General features: G+C 46.6%; 2 long non-coding RNA genes and 1 pseudogene across 4 annotated transcripts; all 3 read left to right on the top strand.

Annotated features, from left to right (window-relative positions):
* Positions 1–966: 966 nt before the first annotated feature.
* Positions 967–7,629, top strand: LOC147997099 (uncharacterized). Of its 2 annotated transcripts, none has more exons than XR_015655444.1 (3): positions 967–1,047; positions 6,603–6,757; positions 7,501–7,629. It is a non-coding gene; the product is annotated as an uncharacterized LOC147997099 (long non-coding RNA). The 2 variants fall into 2 exon arrangements; XR_015655443.1 differs by having other exon boundaries at positions 973–1,071.
* Positions 7,630–9,644: 2,015 nt separating this feature from the next.
* Positions 9,645–14,581, top strand: Ciapin1-ps1 (cytokine induced apoptosis inhibitor 1, pseudogene 1; annotated as a pseudogene).
* Positions 14,582–16,540: 1,959 nt separating this feature from the next.
* Positions 16,541–20,001, top strand: LOC148007891 (uncharacterized). 2 transcript variants are annotated; one of them, XR_015648151.1, is made up of 2 exons: positions 16,541–16,642; positions 19,596–20,001. It is a non-coding gene; the product is annotated as an uncharacterized LOC148007891 (long non-coding RNA). The 2 variants fall into 2 exon arrangements; XR_015648152.1 differs by lacking the exon at positions 16,541–16,642 and adding an exon at positions 18,090–18,479.
* The last annotated feature ends 2,512 nt before the right edge of the window (positions 20,002–22,513 follow it).

Raw genomic sequence — 22,513 nt, 5'->3', positions numbered from 1 at the left:
CAGGGGAATGAGATTGAGTCCACACTTCTCAGCCTACATAAAAACCATGTTTAACTTAAAGTTTAAAGACCTTATAACTGGATTCGTTGAAATGGCTGAAGGAAGATATATAGGGAAACAGTTCAGGACACAGGTATAGATAACACATCCTGCATACAATCCTGAAAGTACATGCAGCAGTCCCAGGAACCCACAGATGAGATTACACAACAAAGGAATACTATCAGCAGGGTGAACAGACAGCCTACAGGATGGGAGACAGTCCTTACAGCTACACGCCAGGAAAGGGGTTAATATCTAGAATATATAAAACACTGCACAAAACCCCATTAAATACCCCAAAGTCAAACAACACACTCAATGGGCATGTGAAATGAATACATAGTTCTTTAAAGAGAAAGTAATAATGATCAATAAACACACATAGAACGGCTGTGGAGTTTTGGTGAGGATTGTGAACACCAGGTGTTTTAAAGCTGAACCGTCCTTGTTAAAAGAGTTCACAGGTATGGGGTGTTTAATCTTATCGTGCACCTTACAGGTAACGTGGTGAGCACTTCCAGGGACCTGTGAGTGTTCATTTTTGAAAGAAAAATGTAAGTATGATGTAAAAAGATTTCTGTATCCCTAACTTGGGGAATGAGAATTGACAAAAAGGGAAGTGTGCTTGAAGTTTAAGATTCCCCAGAGGAATTTAAAGATAGTTTGAAGGTTCAAGGCTAAAGAAGACAGCTCTTAGCAGGAAGTTCAATAACAGAAAAGAATATGAATTGTTTTACTATCATGACCGACACTATGGCGGGTGTGTCAAACAGAACATAAGGATAGACACTGTGATGGTTTGCATACACTTGGTCCAGGGAGTGGCACTATTTGGAGGTGTAGCCTCGTTGGAGTATGTGTGTCACTGTGGGTGTGGGCTATAAGACCCTCCTCCTAGCTGCCTAGAACCCAGTATTCTGCTAGCAGCCTTCAGATGAAGATGTAGAACTCTCAGCACCTCCTGCGCCATGCCTGCCTGGATGCTGCCATGCTCCCGCCTTGATGGTAATGGACTGAACCTCTGAACTTGTAAGCCAGCCCCATTTAAATGTTGTCCTTATAAGAGTTTCCTTGGTCATGGTGCCTGTTCACAGCAGTAAAACCCTAAGACAGATATTTATGGAATGGTTTGCTCCAATATGACAAGCATCTGAGACAGAAAACGTCTGTCAGAACATGAAAAGTACTCTGTCCAGGGTAAAGAAGCCACCTGAAGAGAGAGTCACTTGGCCTGTGCTCAGTGGAAGTCCTGTGCCAAGTGGCTTTAATTCAAAGAAACCTAGAAGAAACCACTCAGAACTCAGAATACAGGTACAAATAGGTTCATGTCAGACAGACAAGTGAGAGTCTAACCGTTACATGCAGGAGGAGCCATTAGCAGGAGTGCTTGAACAAGAAATGTTTTCTATTTTGATCTTTTTCTTATCTTGGGGTCTTTACATGTAGAGAATGAGTATTGTGAGGATGGGATTCATGCCAAGAATAAATTCATGTGTGTTTAAACACTTTGTATAGATAGTCTGAATAGGATTTTATACAGCGTTTTAGTTTTCTTGCATTATGATTAAGCCCATCACATAAGGTCAGTTGTAGAATTCTCTGCCTGTGGCATCATGTCAATGTTCAGAAAGTTTTGTACTCTGGAGCTTTTCTGATATTTGTTTTGTTTGATGGGAGATGCTCAACCTGTAGCCACATATATACTATTTTTCGCCAACGTAAAATGAAAAAATAAAATTTGTTACTATAGGTGCTCTATTTGTGGGGTTGGTGTGTAGTCTAGGCTGAGAGAGCTGTCCTTAAGTCTATGACAATAACAACATCGAAAAGAAAAGATTAGAGAGAAGGAAGTGTTGGAGGTCTTAATGTCTTGGGTCTCAGGGTCACTTGCAGGGATAGGTAGGCAAAGAGATTTGGGGGTCATTAAAGACACAGCACAGCTAACAATCTAGTTGTTTTAAGGAGCCGGGTATGGCTCAGTCTGGTGGTTCCTCAGAAAATTGGACATGGTACTACCTGAGGACCCAGATATAACACTCCTGGGCATATACCCAAAAGATGCTTTAACATATAACAAAGACACATGCTCTACTATGTTCATAACAGTCTTAGTTGCAATAACCAGAAACTGGAAAGAACCCAGATGTCCTTCAACAGAGGAATGGATACAGAAAATGTGGTACATCTACGCAGTGGAGTACTACTCAGCTATCAAAAACAATGACTTCATGAAATTCATAGGCAAATGGGGATGAAACTAGAAAATATCCTGAGTGAGGTAACCCAATCACAAAAGAACACATATGGTATGCACTTACTGATAAAAAGCTCAGAATACCCAAGATCCAATTCACAGATCATATGAAGCTCAAGAAGAAGGAAGACCAAAGTGTGGATGCTTCAGTCCTTCTTAGAAGGGGGAACAAAAATACTCACAGGAGGACATATGGAGACAAAGTGTGGAGCAGAGACTGAAGGAAAGGCCATCCAGAGACTGCTCCACCTGGGGATCCATCCCATATACAGCCACCAAACCCAGTCACTATTGCTAATGCCAAGAAGTGCTGACTGACAGGAGCCTGATATAGCTGTCTCCTGAGAGGCAAAGTGAGAGCTTGACAAAAACAGAGGTAGATGTTCGAAGCCAACCATTGAACTGAGAACAGGGTCTCCAATAGGAAAGGAGCTGAAAGGGTTTGCAACCCCATAAGAAAAACAATAATATCAACCAACCAGAGCTCCCAGGGACTAAACCACCATCCCAAGAGTTCACAGGGATGGACCTATGACTCCAGCCTCATATGTAGCAGAGGATGGCTTTGTAGGGCATCAATGGGAGGAGAAGCCCTTGAAGTCTTGTCAAGGCTCAATGCCCTAGTGTAAGAAACTGTCAAGGTGGGGAGGTGGGAATGGGTGGTTAAGGGAGCACCCTCATAGAAGCAGGGGGAGATAGTGGGTTTCTGGAGGGAAAGCTGGGAAAGGGGATAACTCTGAAATGTAAGTTAAAAAAATTCAATAAAAGAGAAAAATGTCAAAAAAATGAAAAATGAAAATAATAAAAAAGAAAATAGGAAATGCTGTACAACAATGTTAATATTTTCTAATACTCATGCATTCTAGTATTTTTTGTGTTTGATAGGCCATCTTTTAACATATTGAATAAAAATAAATGCTTGTTATTAAAAAAAAAAGAGCCAGGTATGCTAATACAAACTTTTAAACCCAGCATTTTGGAGATAGAGGTAGGCGAAACTTTGTGAATTCAAGACTAATCTGGTCAATGTAGCAAGTTTGAACCCAACTGGGGCCACAAAGTGAGACCTTGTTTCCCAAACAAAGAAAAATGACAAACAAACAAATAAAAAATCTTGAATTTCACTGAGTTCCTCTTTTATCTTAAAAACATGGAGATATAAATTTTCTTTCTTTCCACTATGAAAGCAGACTGGTTTAATGTAATTGTTATGTGTGTTCACAATAACTCTATTCATGTCCTCAGACTGGTAGACTCTTTAACTCACACGCGGCCTTTTCTCCTTGGAAACTAAGTCTCACAAGACGTGGTAGCCAGTGCTCAAAGTACAACTGTCCCTGCATTTGTGAGGTACATGGTCTAAAGAGGATGTAGACAGGAGGTAATTTTACAGGGAATTATTTGAGGGAGTCAAGTAAGTAAAAGAAGACAATAGAGGAAGAAAGAAGCATATGGGAGAGAGATGAATGCAAGCTGGGAGAGCAGGAGAGCAAAGAAAAAATTTGATATGAAAAACAAAATCTTTATGGAAAGAAACATCAGGATCTGGAATGCTAGTTCAAATCTGTAACTCCTGCACTCAGGAGACAGAGGCAGAAAGACCATGGGAAACTACACTGGAAATCAGTCTGAAGGTTCCTCAGAAAATTGGAAATTACACTACCTGAGGACCCAGCTATACCTCTCCTGGGCATATACCCAAAAGATACTCCAACATATAACAAAGACACATGCTTTACTATGTTCATAGCAGCCTTATTTATAATAGCCAGAAGCTAGAAAGAACCCAGATGCCCTTCAACAGAGGAATGGATACAGAAAATGTGGTACATCTACACAGTGGAATACTCAGCTATCAAAAACAATGACTTCATGAAATTCATAGGAAAATGGAATGAACTAGAAAATACCATCCTGAGTGAGCTAACCCAATCACAAAACAACACACATGGTATTCACTCACTGATAAGTGGATATTAGCCCCAAAGCTCAAATTACCCAAGATACAATCCACAGACCACAGGAAGTTCAAGAAGAAGGACAACCAAAGTGGGGATGCTTCACTCCTTCTTAAAAGGGAGAACAAAAATATTCATAGGAGGGGATATGGAGGCAAAGTTTGGAACGGAGACTCTTCAGTCTGAATGGAACGGCCATTCAGCGGCTGCCTCACATAGGTATACATTCCATATATGTACAGTCACCAAAACTAGATAAGATTGATGAAGTTAAGAAGTGCATGCTGACAGGAGCCAGATATAGATGTCTCCTGAGAGGCACAGCCAGAGGAAGCATGTCAAATACAGTGGCGAATGCTAGCAGCAAAGCACTGAACTGAGAAAGGGACCCCCTTTGGAAGAATTAAGAGAAAGGATTGAAAGAGCTGAAGGGACTTGCAACCCCATAAGAACAATAATGCCAACCAACAAGAGCTCCACTACCCAAAGACTATACGTGGACAGACCCATGGCTCCAGCTGCATATGTAGCAGAGGATGGCCTTGCTGGGCACCAATGGAAGGAGAAGCCCTTGGTCCTGCCAAGGCTGGACCCCCAGTGCAGGGGAATGTCGGGGAAGGGGGGAGGTGAGAAGGAGGGGGTGGATGGGGAGGAGAGCACCCTTATAGAAGAAGGGGAGGGGAATGGGATAGGGGGCTTATGTCCGGGGAAACCGGGAAAGGGAATAACATTTGAAATGCAAATAAAAAGAATCCTATTTCAAAAAAAGGAAAGAAGAAAGAAAGAAAGAAAGAAAGAAAGAAAGAAAGAAAGAAAGAAAGAAAGAAAGAAAGAAAGAAAGAAAGAAAGATAGATCATGGGAACAGGAGCCACGGGACCCGAGTACCAGGTCCCAGAGCAAGAGTGAGGCTGAAGTGTGTTCAAACTCCAGAAGTTTCATCCTCAGATCGGCAGAAGTAGGATTACTCCTCTCCTTGCCCTGGTTTTTATGACCCGGCACATGTAGACCTGCGCCCTCACCTTTGCTCCACCAGAGGAGGTCAAGTAGCCCAGTAGCCAAGTTAAATTTCTTCTCCCTTATAAGATCATGTCCAGCAGCACCTGGAATTCCGCCTTATGCTAATGAGGCATCCCAAGCACCCTAGTCCCAGCCAATGGTGTGCACTCATCCCAGGATAGCCCCTACTCACTCCCCAAAGATTAAATAGTCTTTGTCCCCCACCTCCCCAATAAACAGCTGTCTCACTGAAGATGTCTCCTGGGAGTCTATTCTCAGAGTCTATTCCTACTGTGCTCCCTGCCGCCTGAGTTCTTTATGAAAAGAAACAGCTCCAGGCTGTCCTGCCTGGCTACCCGACTCAGGATTCACCATAATTGTGGGCCAATCATGCTTACCTTCAGGGAAGCAGAGCTTGAAGAGGAGCCTAATGTCTTCAAGGCCAGCATGGCTCTGCTCCCTAAATATGTTGTCCCCAGTTTCCTTAATCAGTTTAGTGCCTCTGATTTTCCTGCAGATTTCAGATTTACTAAAAATAGATAGCTCGTGAACTTTTTAAAATAAACTCTTCAGTACAGATTTATTATTTACTGTGCCCTTCTCTCAAGAAGATAATTACCAGGCAGGAAATTCAAGACAAAGGGGTCGGAAAACATTTGTGCGACTCAGGAGAGAAACCATTACACCAATTGTAGGTTTCATTACGAGCATTTAAACACAGCTAAGAGTCACATCTGTAAAACCAGCATGCTGCTTCCTTTGCTCAATTCAATCAACATTCACCATTATTTTAGTTATGTTCTCTGTAGGCAGTCATTTTGTTGCTTAGAAAAAAAAATTGTTCATAAACAAAAATGATTGTGATGTGGCTTTGTTTAAATTAACCTTTTCTAGTTATGGAGCCCTTCACATGAATAAATTAATCATTCATATGCAACCACCTGTCTTAGCTTCTTTAAGATGGTAAAGGAATCTATTCATAGCATCCAGATATGAAAGGCGTTTCGTTACTATGTGCTCGTTAGCTGAATAAGAAAATTAACCTGTTAATCAGACAAGGAAGATGCAGGGAAAGTGACTGTCATTGTTCAAAAGAGATTCGCCCCCCTCCCCCTCCCATTAAAGAGAAAGCTTGTGCTCTGCACTGGGACAATAGGAGAAGTTCCCTGCACACTCCAACTGTGAACCTGCATGAAATGAAAGGGCCTAACAATTGCCTACAAAAGTATGTCCCTAGGTCACCCTGGGAGTCAGACAGGGACTGATATAAGTGTGGTCAAAGGGGACAAGGCTACATCTTAAGCTGGCAGCAGAACTTGGCAGCATCGTCCATGTGGTTCTGGTTTTATAGGCATGAAAACGCAAGAACGAAGCTTTCGCCAAAGTTCCAGAAGCTGGCTAAGGCACGGTTGGACTCCTGGAAAGAGGCTCTGAGGTCACTCCACTTCATGGAAGGTAAAGCCAAGGTTGGAGTGGAGCTCCCAGGATGTTGGAGATGCCAGGACGGTAAGATGTCTGCCAAGATAGCTGCATGATTTAAGTGGAGTCAGTCCCAGGGACAGGCTAGATGTGCCGCAGGCAGCAGAGATGGATGGGTGTGGATCCTGGGTGACTCCTCACAAACCTCAGATGCCAAACACAGAGCTTGGTGTCTACCCTCTGGGCTTCAGTCTGGCTTCGGTCTGATCTTCCCTTGCTATTTCCTCATTCCCCCTTTCGGAATAGGCATGTGTGCTCTGTGCCATTGTAGGCTGCAAGGGTGTAACTCTCTTCCTGATGCCACAGGACTCCCAGTTAATTACCCCAGTCTCTGAAGAGCTCTGCACTTACACTTTTGAACTCCGGTGGAACTGTTAAAGACCATGGGTTGAAGTTGGGTTGAGTGCGTTTTTTTTGTTATGAGCTCATTTAAATAAAGGTGGAAGGTTGTGGCTATAAAAGTGGTATCTCTGGGTGGCAAGTTGACAAGGGATGGACTTGTTGATGTTAGCTGATAAAATCTGCAATCAACTGACAGATAAGCCTTTGGGCATATCTGTGAAGGACTTTCTGGGTTGGGCTGAGTTTAAAAAACCGGCCTGAAATGTTGGTGACACAATTTTATATTTTTGGTTGTGAGCCTAGCCTTTAATGGCTGAGCCATCTCTCCAGCCCGTTGGTGACACAATTTTATGAGCTGGAATCTACACCTAAAGGAAAAAGGAGTGCCTGGCCACCACCATTTATCTCTCTTTGCTTCTTGCCTGCAGATAGACACCAGGTGACCAAACTCCTGTCATCTGGCCTGCAATGAGACTGGAATCAGTGAGACTGGAACCCGTCTCTTCAAAGTTGAGCCAATAGAACTGTGAGCCAAAATAAACCATTTCTTCATTGAATGAGGTTAATCTCTTTAATTAAGTAGAAAGAGAAGCCACCCAGTGCTAAGCTAATTAAATCTCCCTGGAAGCCTCTGACTTTCTGAACTCAACCTGTTCTGAGGAGCTAGTCCATTCCTTCCTGATCCTAAATTCCCGCAGGCTGAGGGTGGAGGCTGGGATGGGGGCGTGGGGAGGTGCTACAATGTTAAAAATCCTACAAGGCTGACTAGCCAAATGTCTGGTGATTGGGGAGAGCTGGAATGTTGCAGATCCCGACCTAAACAATCTTGTCTCTAGTCTTTTTAAATAGCCATCCATGGTCCACCTCTGTGTTTGATCTAAAACCAATCCTTGTAACTATTAGGCAAATTCTTTTGGAATAGACAGTCTAGACCCCTACTTGGACCTTCTACTACTCCAAAGACCAATAATGACATTATCATATTTGTGGCCATAAAAGAACGAATGCCTTGAGTATAGCTTTCTTGCCCTGTTACTATAATAGATTTCATGTAACCATTTCTGCACCGGAACATGGTATGTGGGGAAGGCAGAACCGGTGTTTCCAGGCTGAGCTCACTGCGGTTGGGCTCCAGAATAAAATTTGATTCCACTGGACATGAGAACTGTTTTGCATCCACACTGTGATCAATGTGCTGCTAAACGTCAGTGGACATAGGCTCCATGCTAAGGTCTACTGCTAAGAGACATTGCCTTCACTTCCCCCTAAGCACAGTATGCAAATGGGCAATAAGAATATGCTAAAAAGTTCTGAACTATTTATCAGAGAAGGAGATAGGCATTAAAAGAGACCCTGCAGGAAAGCCTAGTTTGAATTACTCTCCTCAGTAGGGGGATAGCTAGTGCTGTGGTTTGAATGTCACAGTCACTTGTCTGAATATTTGGTTCCCAGATGATATTTGGGAGAGCTGCACACCCTGTGTGAGATAAAACCCCTTTCAAGGAAGTGGTTAACAGGGGTAGGCTTGAGATTTTATACCCAAGCCTCACCTTTTGCTTATGTTCTGCAGCCTGTATGTGCAAATACTGTGACCGGCTTCCTACTCCTACCGCTGTGCCTTCTCTGCTTGCTACCCTGTCTTCCTCACCATGATGGACCATATCACTCTGGAACTGTTGGCCAAAATACCTGAAATTTCTGCTACATTGTTTGTCTTAGTTAGGGTTTCTTTGCTATGGTAAAACCCATGGCTAAAAGCTACTTGGGGAGGAAAGAGTTATTTCCCCTTACAACTTGAAGGCTATACCCCATCACTGAGGGAATTCAGAGCAGGAACCTGGAGGCAGGAACTGATGCAGAGGCCAGAGAGGAACAGTGTTTACTGGCTTGCTCTCCATGGCTTGCTCAGCCTGCTTTCTCATGCCCATCCAGGACCACCTGCTCAGAGGTCAGCCCTGACTGCAATGGGCTGGACCCTCCCACATCAACCATTAATCAAGAAAATGCCCTACAGACTCGATCACAGGCATATCTTATGAAGGCATTTTCTCAAATGAGAGTACTCTTCCCAAATGGCCCTAGCTTGTGTCAAGTTGACACAAAGCTAGCCAGCACAGTTGATCTTGTCAGGATATTTTATCCTAGCGTCAAGAAAATAACTCTGTCATCTGGGTTAATAAAATGTGTGCCATGCAAGTGGAAGGCCTCTGTTCAAACCTCATGAGAGACAGACATGGTGATGTGGACTTGTAATTCCATGGCTGGGGAAGTGGAGACAGGCAGATCCCTGGGGCTCACTGGCCAGCCAGGCTACCCTAATCGGGTGAGCCGCATGCTTGTGAGAGACTGTCTCAAAAACACAAGCTCAGTGTTAGCTATCAGTGAAGGACCCCTGGGGTTTTCCTCTGGCCTCCATACATGGGCATATGCACCTTCCCCAGTGAAAACCAAACCAATATACATAAATTAACTGTTAATTAATTTTCAGAAACAAATGGACTCCATGGTCCAAGCTTTTCCTTTTCCTTTCCAAGGCATAACCATCTGGTGACAGAGAGTCTGAGTTGAACAAATGGTTGAAGAGGAAGTGGGAAGGAAAGAAAGAAGAACGTTGGAGGAGCAGTTCCTCCATGGTACCTAAAGTCCAGTGCTGCTGGCACCTATGGAGACAGTAACATTTCACATTCTTGACCAATGTGTCCCTCAGGCAGCTTCAAGTCAAGCAGCCTGCTCATCCCAGCTGAACTGAGAAGGCCGGACAAGTTATGCCAATTGGTACCCAAGCTTGCTTAGTGGGCAAATACAGTGCTGGCTATGAACTGGTCCTGCCAACAAGGCTGGCCCTTCAGTCAGGATGCAGTACCACCTTCTGGTGCTTTCAAGCTTTCTCGCTCACCTCCAAAGAAGACCCCTGTCTTTGGAGGAGCTTGAGAAAGCCTGAGCTCCCTTCCATCTAAGGGTACAAAGGGGTAGCAATTATCTGAGAATTGGCAATATGGGTCCATTGTAGAAACACTGCTGAGGGAAAGCAAAGAGACACCCAAGATCTCGGGCAGAATGCTGAAACGGAGAGCTGTAGAGGAAACAAACCTGTGTGATAGCTGGGAAGTCAGTAGCTGCCTGAGAGAGCAGGCTCTAGGGAGCCAATGACAGAAGAGCAAGAAAGGCCTTTGTGTTGTCATGGAAACACCACATCTCATGAAATTATGCATTAAAGTGGGGAATGTTTCATGTGTCTAAATTATGGTTCAGTGAAACCCAAAGCAAATAAATTTTACTGTTTTACTAAATTGTCTTGGAGAAATGTTGCCTTTAAAAATCTGCATTTAACTGACCCGGATTGTCTGTTTTAATAGAGAAGAATGTCTTTATGAAAGAAAATTTGTAGTTAGAGAATTTCAGTGGTCTGTCTGAGAACAATTTAGAATAAAAAGAGATCAAGGGAAAAACAAGGGCAAATTCTAACAGCACACAAATCACTATAACTTTCTGTTGCTCCTAGTGGTAGGAACTCAAATTTCAGAACATTCATTCATTCACCAAGTGGTCACCAACCATTCAGGCAATAGGAACCTGTTCTTGGTAGACCAAAGGTCATATGTTAGCAGTCCATGTTCAATGTAAGGACTCTTCTGTATGGCATATACTAGTCAGAGGGCAGGAGATAGTGACACAAAAGGTAGACTAAGTCCTTGCCTTGACAATGCTCACTCCCTAGTCTAAGACCCTACAGCAAACAGCCAAATTAACAAAAGCAATCCCAATTATGATAAGACATTAATGAACTAAACAATTGATAACTTGCTTGAGGTACAGAAGAAATAAGGGGTCCAGAAAAGGCCAGACAGGTACAGCATCAGAAGGTCACTCCAGATAAAGGGATTGGGAGGTTGGACATTGTGAGATGGAGTGAGAATCCAGACAAGGGCCGTGCTGAGTGGGGGGTGTGGACTTATATTTTTCAAAACCCACTTTAATAAGGGTTCTTAAATGCTTCAACTTCTCTTATAGCCCACTGACCAAAGATAGGGGAGGAAGATGGCTAAGAGGACAAGGGGGACGTGGACCTGTTTAGAAGTAGTTCTTTAGGGAGATTCCAATCTCTGTTGTCTGCGGTCCAGTCCACTAGCAAAACACCAAACACGAATCAGCAGTAACAGCACAGAAACTGTGAGGCTCCTCCAACCAGCAAGAAGTTCTTTGGTCCTCTTTTCTCTACGAAGTTGCCACAAGTAAAGATGAGAAGAAAGCAAGGCTAAGCAGTGTCAGAGCATCCGCCATTCACTGATTGTTGGGTTGTCCTTACATGTTTTCCAAACATCACATGTCCTCCCAAGTGTCCACTCCAGTGAAACGTCACATTCCCTTTCACCAGGCAGCCTCCAGCAAGACACCGCTTCCCTTCTCAGCAAAACATCATCTCATAAGATCGGTCAGTCCCATTTGGTCTGGAAGCATCTAAGTGACATCTACTCATGCCACCATTCACCTTGCCATCATCAGCAACTGTTGGGCAGAGTCACCATATGAATGTCACCTCTCCCAGTCCCACATTCACCAACCGCAGAGATGGTGCTTAGCAGGCTCTACCAATCCTCTAGAGACCATGCTATGGGCCTTCATGGGTTTTGTTACCAGAATTGCCAAACTGATTCATAGAACAGCCTGACTCCTTTGGGAGCCTTGCTTTGGGAACCTTGCTTGCTTTACTCCTGCAGAATGGGACATAGGAAATAGGACAGAGAAATAAGAAAAGAAAAATGAGGCCTAAGTTAAGAAGATGGGGATGAGTCAAGTTGGAATGAGATGGGGAAAAACTTGACTGTAGGGACTGGTGTCTAGTTCTTCTCGTGGTCCAGCGAGGCTTCTCTTTGGGCCCTTCCTTCCCTCAGACCACTCTTCATCCAGCTTGCACATCTCCTCTAGGAGCACAGCTTAAGAATGCATCCGTAGTGGTCCGCCTGGTGACCCCATTCTAAGCACTTTTCTAGGCACAGAGGTGAGGTATGCTGGAATCGGGCTCCCTTTGGCTTCTGTCTTACCCAGGGTGGTTTTTCTGGGCTCTGATGGTTCACCCTGCTTTCCATCCTCTAGGAGTTAACTCCAGATCACCAGCTTCATGAGTGATGATGACTGTGGACAGAGACCAAATGCCTTGTCACTGTTTCCAGCCCTTTTGAAAACAGAGGACAGGTCTGATTCAAGCTGCAGGACAGTCCGATGGTTGGGTGGGGCCCGTCTTGCCCAAAGCATGCTAATGACCTGTAGGGGGCAGTATTGTCCCATAACACATGTTTCTCTACCTGTATTTCAAGGCTTGGCTCCGCTCTAACGTCACCAAGCTGCAATGCATCTGTAGTTTCCAAATAATTTACACAATATTAAGTTACTTAAAAGGTAAAGAAATTGGGAGGGATGATATGAAAATGCTCATGAAAGTGATTACTATAAAATGTAAAATTGGCCTCTATTCAGACTGATCTCTAAATCCTTTTTTCCATTTTTTCTTTTATTGAAAATAGATTCTAAAAAAAATAAAAATAAAAAAGATTCTTTTCTCATACATTCTATCCTGATTGTAGTTTCCAGTCCTTCTGTCTACTCCTTCCAACCCCACTCCCCCAATACTTTTCTGACTCTCATAAGAAATGAAAAGACTTCTAAGAGACGACAACCAAACGTGACAAAATAAAATATAAGATAAAACAAAACCCATCATATTGAAATTGAGCATGGCAACCCAGCAGGAGGAAAAGAGTCCCAAGAGCAGGCACGAGAATCGGAAGACCCACTTGTTCAAACACTCACGAATCCCATAAAAATACTAAGCGGAGGAAACAAGAAGCCAGTGTCTGCAGAGCCGGTATTTAGGCTAGGAGGGGCAGCCTTTGGATCCTGCAGCACTGCCGCAATGGCAGAGCCCCTGGCCAGATTGTAGCAATTTTCTGGGACAAGTCATCGCCTGAGGAGATCCTAAAAGACTGGATAGACTTCAAGGGTTATCTGGGCAGCAAGCGCCAAGTACTTACGGAAACCAGCAACCGGCTGCTGCAGTCTGCCCATAAAGAACCCAGGTTCGCCTGGGCAGCAGTGGCACATGCCTTTGAACCCGGAGCTTGGAGACAGAGGCAGGCGGATCTCTGTGTGTTTCAGGTAATCCGGGTTTACAGAGTGAGCTCTAGGACAGCCAGGGCTACACAAAGAAACACAGTCTCGAAACAAAACAAAACAAAACAAAACAAAACAAAACAAAACAAAACAAAACAAAACAAAACAAAACAAAACAAAACAAAACACAAGAAGACTCCGGCTTTGTAGTTTGCGTCCAATGTAGTTCCAGGGAGCACGTCTCTGCTCAGTGCTGAGGTTCTGGCTGTGATGACCCGAATCCTTCTGCCAGGAGGATACTTTCTTCTGTAGAGAGCTGTAGTTAACAATGAGAAAGTAAAGAGAGCCTCTAGGCTCTTCCCCCGTCCCTCTTTCTGGCCTTGTGGAAGTAAACAAGTTGCAGCTTGCAGCGGGGTCCTTAATCCCCGAGGGGGTGCAGGAATACCTGGTCTACCACAATAACAGCCGGCTCTCAGTTCAGGTCACCAGCAAGAAGCCAAACTTTGACGTGGATTCTTCTAGCCCCCTTAAGCCTTTCATCAACATAAAGGCTTTTTTTTTTTTTTTGATTTTTTAAAATTTACATTTCAAACGTTATCCCCTTTCCCAGTTTCCCATTCAGTTTTCCATCCATAACTCCCTTATCCCACCCCCCACTTCTTCTATGAGGGTGTTCCCCCACCCATTCCTCCACCCCTTCCCACCTCCCTGACATTCGCCTACACTGGGGCATCGAGCCTTGGTAGGACCAAAGGCTTCTCCTCCCATTGGTGCCCAACAAAGCCATCCTCTGCTACATATGCAAATGGAGCCATGCATGGGTCAGTCCATGCGTACTCTTTGGGTGGTGGTTTAGTCCCTGGGAGCTCTGGTTGGTTGGTATCATTCTTATGGGGTTGCAAACCCCTTCAGCTCCTTCAATCCTTTCTGTAACTCCTCCATTGGGGACTCTGTTCTCAGTTCAATGGTTGGTTGCTAGCATTCGCCTCTGTATTTGTCATGCTCTGCAGAGCCCCTCAGGAGACAACTGTAGCGAAGCCTGTGGTGGATCCTGCTGCTGCCAAGCTCTGGATCCTCTTAGCCAATGACGTGGAGGATGACAACATGGATCCAATTGACTCAGATGAGCTGCTTAGATCCAGAAGATTTGAAGAAGCCCCATCCGGCCTCCCTGAAGACTCCTTCAGGTGGAGAAAGTGGAGTAAAGAGGAAAGCTTGTGAGAACGGCATCTGCGGCCTTGCAGAAGAACTGGAAAGAATCAAAAGCACAGAGCAACCGTCTGTGGAAATTGCTACTTGGGTGGCGCTTTCAACCCAGTCAACTGCCCCTACCTTGAGATGCTAGCCTTCAAGCCTGGAGAACAGGTGCTCCTGAGTAATAGCAATCTCCAGGATGCCTAGGGGGAACCTCAAGCATACGTACCTCCCTCTCCCCTTCCTCCTGAAAGACCCCAGCTTAGCAGCAGTAACGCCATTTTGCAAGGCTGTACTTAAGATGACTGGTTCAGGGAAAGGTTAGAACACTGAGTACACAGCGGCTGCCAAGCAAGATATGTTTGGTTGAAGGCCTGGCAACAGGATGACTTCGGTTGAGCACCTGACAATGAAAAAAAGCCCCGGGAGAGGTCCCACACCCTGGTGGGGGGCCGAGTCAGTCGTTATGTTCCAAGAAGGTAGCTAAGAAACTTGCCCCCGGGCTGAACCATTGGGGGGCCGAGTCAGCCGTTATGTTTCAGGAAGGTAGCTAGGAAACTTGCCCCCGGGCTGAACCCTTGCCACATTAGAATCCACCAATTATATCCCTGTAACCATGCATCTGCTTCTGTATGCTTGCTTCTGCTCCCCAAAATCCTATAAAAGCCCATCCTTGGTTCCGTGGGGCGCGCCAGTCCCCCGAGTGACTGTAGCGCCCGCAGGTGCCTGTGCCTGTGTATCCCGACAATAAACCAAATCCTCTTGCTGATTGCATCCTGTGGTGTCTCGGTCTGGTCTTTGGAGTTGGAGGGTCTCCATCCCGAGGGAAAGTTCTCCCTGAGAGCTTTTCATTTGGTGCGTTGGCCGGGAAAGGAGATCCTCCACCCAGGGACCACCGACCACCCACTGGGAGGTAAGCCGGCCGGCGTCTGTCTGTCTGTCTGATTTTGTCTCGTTCTGCCTTATTCTGTCTGTTCTGTGAGCGCTCAGCCAGGTTCTGTGAGCGCTCAGCCAGGTCTGTTCTGTGAGCGCTCAGCCAGGTCTGTTCTGTGAGCGCTCAGCCAGGTCTGTTCTGTGAGCGCTCAGCCAGGTTGTTTGGAATTTGGGCGGGACGAAGAAGGAGCTGACGAGCTCGGACTTCTCGCCCCGCAGCCCTGGAAGACGTTCCAAGGGTGTTAGGGGCCCGACTTTTCGGGGCCCAATCTGGGAGGAGAAAGATCCGGACTAACGGCACCTCTGTCTGTATTTTTGGCTTTCAGAGGGCCCCGGACCTTTGCCACCTCCATCTGACTTTTTGCTTTCAGTTTGGTACCAAAGCCGTGCAGCACGCCTGTCTGTTGTTTGTTTGACTGTTGGTGTTGTTTGTTTTCTCTGTGTTCTAATCTTCCTTAGAACTAACATGGGACAGTCCCTAACAATGCCCCTAAGTCTCACTCTTGATCATTGGAAAGACGTCCACGACCGGGCACACAACCAGTCCGTCGAGGTTAAAAAAAAAGAAAATGACAGACTCTCTGCACATCCGAGTGGCCCACTTTCGGAGCGGGATGGCCAGTGAATGGCACATTTAATAAGATCATTATTTTACAGGTTAAAGATCGGGTCGTCCACGGACATCCTGACCAGGTTTCTTATATTATCACTTGAGAGAGTCTCGCCTTAAACCCCCCCCCCCCCGGGCGGAACCCTTCGTGGACCCGAATTGGCCTCCCCTCAACCCCCAGCCTGTCCCCTCGGCCCCGCCCGGTCTGCCGGCCACGTCTTAAGAAACCTGTCCTCCCGGCAGACCCAAACTCCCCTCTCATAGATCTTCTCTCTGACAGGCCCGGCTAAAACGGAGGAGGCAGAGCCGCCGGCCAGATCAGTTGCCAGGCCACAGTCTGATAAGGGTTTCTCCCCTGTCGCAGGGAGATTGCGCAATAAGCTCGAGGTGATGCCAGATACAACCTCCCAGGCTTTCCCACTTAGACAGGGAACCGGTGGCCAGACCCAATACTGGCCGTTTTCAGCAGCTGACATTTACAATTGGAAACAACACAACCCTTCTTTCTCCAAAGATCCGGTGGCACTCACCGACCTAATAGAATCTGTTTTACTTACCCACCAGCCTACTTGGGATGACTGCCAACAGCTCTTACAGGCCCTCTTAACCTCAGAAAAAAAAAAAAACAAAGAGTGTTCCTAGAGGCCAAAAAGCATGTTCTGGGAGATGATGGGCGTCCCACCCAGCTGCCTGAGGACCAAACTGGGATTTTAATACAGCTGAAGGTAAGGGACACCTACGCCTTTATCGCCAGTTGCTTCTAGCGGGTCTCCGAGGGGCTATACGACGCCCTACTAATTTGGCTCAGGTAAAACAGGTATTACAGGAAACAGGGGAAACTCCCTCCGCCTTTCTAGAGAGACTTAAGGAGGCCTACCGTATGTACACTCCCTATGACCCAGATGACCCAGGACAAATGACGAGTGTCTCTATGTCCTTCATCTGGCAGGCTGCTCCAGATATCAGGACTAAGTTACAGAGGTTAGAAAATTTGCAGGGCTATACATTACAGGATTTACTTAAAAAAGCTAAAAAGATTTTTAAAAAGAGAGAAAATTGAGTCAAATCTTGGCCGCCGTAGTTCAGGGCCAAAAAAAGAAGGGAGATAGGGGGGAGCTCGAAAGGGGCTAAAGCTGGATAAAGATCAATGTGCCTATTACAAAGAGAAAGGGCACTGGGCCAGAGAGTGCCCCAAGAAGCCTGGCGGACCCCGAAAGCCTCGACCACGAACCTCCCTCTTGGCTCTAGATAAAGATTAGGGAGGTCAGGGCCAGGAGCCCCCCCCCTGAGCCCAGGGTAACGCTTAAAGTTGGGGGACAGCCGGTTACTTTCCTGGTAGACACAGGAGCCCAGCATTCAGTCCTCACCCAAGCTTCAGGACAACTCAGCGACCGGACGGCCTGGGTACAAAGAGCTACTGGTGAGAAACAATACCGATGGACTACGGACCGCCGGGTTCAGCTGGCTACTGGTAAGGTGACCCATTCCTTCTTACATGTTCCGGACTGCCCGTACCCTCTGCTGGGCCGTGACCTGCTCACCAAACTAAAAGCACAAATTCATTTTGAGGAAGGAGGGGCCCAAATAACTGGCCCCCACGGAACTCCCCTTCAAGTTCTAACCCTATGAACCGGGACAGGACACTGGCTTGGGCAGAGACTGGTGGGATGGGGTTGGCGCTCCAACAGCCCCCCTTAATTACAACTCCAGTCTCCATAAAACAATACCCCCTGTCACATAAAGCTTATCAAGGTATAAGGCCTCACATTATGAGGCTTCTGGATCAAGGCATCCTAGTCCCCTGCCGGTCGCCTTAGAATACGCCTCTTCTGCCTGTTAAAAAACCCGGCACTGGAGATTATAGGCCAATACAAGACTTGAGAAAGGTCAACAAGAGGATAAAAGATATTCATCCGACTGTTCCAAACCCTTACAATTTGCTCAGTAACTGTTCATCGATGAGAAACAGGGGTATATGCTAAAGGGGTCCTAACACAAAGGTTGGGACCCTGAAAACGCCCTGTGGCCTACCTGTCTAAGAAATTGGACCCTGTGGCCTCCGGCTGGCCACCGTGCCTAAAGATGGTGGCTGCTATTGCTGTCCTGATCAAGGACGCTAGAAAATTGACTTTGGGACAGCCACTCACCATCCTAGCACCCCACGCAGTGGAGGCCTTGGTAAAGCAGCCCCCAGACCGCTGGCTCTCTAATTCTCGCACCAAGCCTTGTTACTGGATGCAGAACAGGTTCAGTTTGGACCCGTAGTCGCCCTCAATCCTGCCACCTTGCTTCCTCTACCAGAGGAGACAAAACAGCATGACTGCCTACAAATCCTCGCAGAAGTACATGGAACCAGGCCGGACCTATCGGACCAGCCTCTTCAGAATGCTGACCACACATGGTACACGGATGACAACAGCTTCTTGGCAGAGGGAGAGCGAAAGGCTGGAGCTGCGGTCACTACGGAGGACAAAGTGATTTGGGCGAAAGCCCTGCCTGCTGGTACCTCCGCACAACGGGCTGAACTCATCGCCTTGACTCAGGCGCTCAAGATGACAAAAGGTAAGAGGCTAAATATATATACAGACAGCCGTTATGCCTTTGCCACGACACACATCCACGGGGAGATCTACCGGAGGTAGGGGCTGCTCACATCTGAGGATAAAGATATGGCTAAAATTCTGGCCCTCTTAGAAGCCCTATTCTTGCCCAAAAGACTGAGTATTATGTATTGTCCAGGACACCAAAAAGGGCACAACCCAGAGGCACGAAGAAACCAGCTGGCCGATGCCACGGCGCGAGAAGCGGCCATGAGCAAATAAATCTTGCCCTTAAATAGCCCAGACCAACCCACGCCCCCACCAGTGGGACAAACCAGTTGGGTTTACGCCCATGAGGACATAGAGCTCCTAAAAAAATGGGGGCCATCTACCACCCTCAACTAAAACAGTGGGTCTACAAATGACTTTTAAATTGATCTCCTTTTTACATAAATTAACCCATTTGGGGTTTAAAAAGATGACTAGATCGAGAAGAGATAAATCTGTGTTTTTTAAATCGGGACAAAGCGATACAAAAGGTGACTGAGAGTTACAAAGCGTGCGCTCAGGTTAACCCGAGAAGGACCATGATTGGACAAGGAGTTCATCCTAGGGGACACCGTCCCGACATCCATTGGGAAATTGATTTTACTGAAATTAAACCAGGTATATATGGATACAAGTATCTCCTAGTGTTTGTAGACACCTTCTCAAGATGGGTCGAAGCCTTCCCCACAAAGCACGAGACTAAAAAAATGGTCACCAAAAAGCTCCTCGAGGAAATCTTTCCCAGGTATGACATGCCTCAAGCGTTGGGGTCGGACAACGGGCCCGCTTTCGTCTCCCAAGTAAGTCAGTTGGTGGCCAAATTGCTGGGGATTGATTGGAAATTACATTGTGCCTATAGACCCCAGAGTTCAGGTCAGGTAGAACACATAAATAGAACAATTAAGGAGACTTTATCCAAACTTACGCTTGCAACTGGCTCAAAGGATTGGGTGGCCCTCCTTCCCCTAGTTCTATATCGGGCCCGGAATACCCCGGGCCCCCATGGTCTAACTCCTTTTAAAATAATATATAGAACACCACCCCCATTTGTCCATTTCTTTGATTCAAACATTGCTGATTTTGCTGACAGCCCTTCTCTGAGGGCCCATTTACAGGCCCTACAGATTGTGCAGAGAGACGTCTGGAGACCTTTGGCCACTGCTTACCAGGACAAGCTTGAGCATCCGGTGGTGCCACACCCGTTCCAGATTGGAGACACTGTGTGGGTGCACAGACACCAGACCAAGAATCTCGAGCCACTGTGAAAAGGACCCTACACCGTCCTCCTGACTACCCCGACCGCCCTAAAGGTAGACGGAGTCTCGGCTTAGATCCACACACCACACGTCAAGACAGTCCGGTCTGAGGAATTGACTAATCACAACACTACACCCCAGACATAGAGAGTTCAGCACACTCCAAACCCCTTAAAGTTAAAACTCCTACGTGGCTCCTCCTAGCCCTTTTGTGGCCTAGAGTCAGTGGGGGAATAAGCCCCCACCAGACAGAAATTTCTTGACCAAGTCGAGTGAAAGATTTCACTCTAAGTTAGCAAAAAAATGGGGGAATGAAAGACCCCAGCTTAGCAGCAGTAACGCCATTTTGCAAGGCTGTACTTAAGATGACTGGTTCAGGGAAAGGTTAGAACACTGAGTACACAGCGGCTGCCAAGCAAGATATGTTTGGTTGAAGGCCTGGCAACAGGATGACTTCGGTTGAGCACCTGACAATGAAAAAAAGCCCCGGGAGAGGTCCCACACCCTGGTGGGGGGCCGAGTCAGTCGTTATGTTCCAAGAAGGTAGCTAAGAAACTTGCCCCCGGGCTGAACCATTGGGGGGCCGAGTCAGCCGTTATGTTTCAGGAAGGTAGCTAGGAAACTTGCCCCCGGGCTGAACCCTTGCCACATTAGAATCCACCAATTATATCCCTGTAACCATGCATCTGCTTCTGTATGCTTGCTTCTGCTCCCCAAAATCCTATAAAAGCCCATCCTTGGTTCCGTGGGGCGCGCCAGTCCCCCGAGTGACTGTAGCGCCCGTAGGTGCCTGTGCCTGTGTATCCCGACAATAAACCAAATCCTCTTGCTGATTGCATCCTGTGGTGTCTCGGTCTGGTCTTTGGAGTTGGAGGGTCTCCATCCTGAGGGAAAGTTCTCCCTGAGAGCTTTTCACTCCCTTCCCCTCCCCCTCTCCCCTTCCTCCCCCCCACCTTCTCCTCCTCACCTCCCCCTTCCTCCCCTTCCCCTCCCCCTCTTCCCTTCCTCCCCCCATCCCGCCTTCTCCTCTTTCTCCTCCTCCTCCCCTCCCCCTCCCTTCCCCCTTCCCCTGCTTCTTCCTCCTCCTCTTCCACCCAACTTCTATCCCTCAGTTCCTGCCATTGCCTCCTCCCACCTCTGGATTCAACCATTCTGAAAACATTCCCAGGGAGAGGCCAGTAGCGGAGCGAAGCTGCTGTGAGCGGTGGGGTATGTGCTACTCTGTCGTGAAAGACCAGGGTATGAGGGGATCTGCCTCTTGGTAGTGTTAAGTGAAGGGAACGTACCCGAAGGAGCTTCTGAAGTTACCGTCTGATCCGCCCCATCTTTGAGTCTAGATATCACTGAACACTAAGGCTGTGTAAGCTCCAGTCTCCAAAAAATCAGCGCCATCTTCTGATCTTCCTCAGGTGTCCAAGGGCCTCAGGGGCACCAAAGAAGTCACTCCCCCCGGCTGGCGTGATCCATCTCGTGACCCTCTGACTCCCTCACCCCACCCCATGTGCTGTAGTGTTGTATCTGTGTCTGTTATCTTTGGTAAACAATGGGTATCAAACTTTCCTGTTTCTATATAAAAATAGAATAAAAGCTATAATATAATACCTAGTCTAGACCTATGTAGGCCCTGTGCTTTCTGCCTCAATCTCTGTGAGCTCCTATGGGACTTGGCTTGGTTGATTTAGAGGGCCGTGATTTCCTGGTGCCCTCCATCCCCTTTTGGTTCTTATATCCTTCCTGCCTCCTTTTCCACGAGGTTTTCTGAGCTCTGAGATGGGGGAGGGATTTGATGGAGACATACCATGTAGACTCTGAGTATGGTTTGGCTGTGGGTCTCTGCATCTGCTCCTGTCTGTTGCTTCAGGAAGCCTCTCTGATGATGACTGAGTAAGGCACTGATCTATAAGTATACCAATATATCAACAGAAGTCATTTTATTGATACTTTCCGTCTTCCCTTTTTAGACCAGCAGTGTTTGGTTTTACCCTAGTCTCTAGGCTATTTAGTTTCTGGTTCTTGATTATCCTGGAATGTCTGGTATGGGTTCTGTCTCATAGAGTGGGCCTTAAGTCAAATCAGGTATTAGTTGGTGTCTTAGCTAGGGTTTTACTGCTCTGAACAGACACCATGACCAATGCAATTCTTTTTTTTTTTTTTCCGGAGCTGAGGACCGAACCCAGGGCCTTGCGCTTGCTAGGCAAGTGCTCTACCACTGAGCTAAATCCCCAACCCCAACCAATGCAATTCTTAAAAGGACAACATTTAATTGGGGCTGGCTTACAGGTTCAGAGAGTCAGTCCATTATCATCAAGGCGGGAACATGGCAGCATACAGGCAGCCATGGTGCAGGAGGAGCTGAGAGTTCTACACCTTCACCTGAAGGCTGCTAGTGAGGATGAAGGTTTAAGCCCACACCCACAGTGACACTTCTACTCCAACAAGGCCGCACCTTTTAATAGTGCCACTCCCTAGGCCAAGCATATGCAAACCATCACAGTTGGCTATTTCCGTAAATGGTGTGCTACCATTTCCCTAAGCAGAGTTTGCAACCAAGACAGACTGTAGGTCAAAGGTTTCGTGGCTGGGTTGCTGTTTTAAGTTTTTCTTTCGGTAGCCTGCAAAGTACCTTCCTGCACAAAAGAGAGCAGAATGCAGGCTCCACGTGGGCACCAGCTCAACTCCCCCATGCTTAGTGAGTTGCACGGGCATTGCCCTTGGCAATGGAGCTCTACTGTCAAGAGAACAAGCCTTTCTT

Source organism: Rattus norvegicus, chromosome 1 (genome assembly GCF_021556685.1).
Source record: "Rattus norvegicus strain SHRSP/BbbUtx chromosome 1, alternate assembly SHRSP_T2T, whole genome shotgun sequence".
Lineage (NCBI taxonomy): Eukaryota > Metazoa > Chordata > Mammalia > Rodentia > Muridae > Rattus > Rattus norvegicus.
Note: the sequence above shows the minus strand (reverse complement) of the source record. Positions and strands in the feature narration are given on the sequence as shown.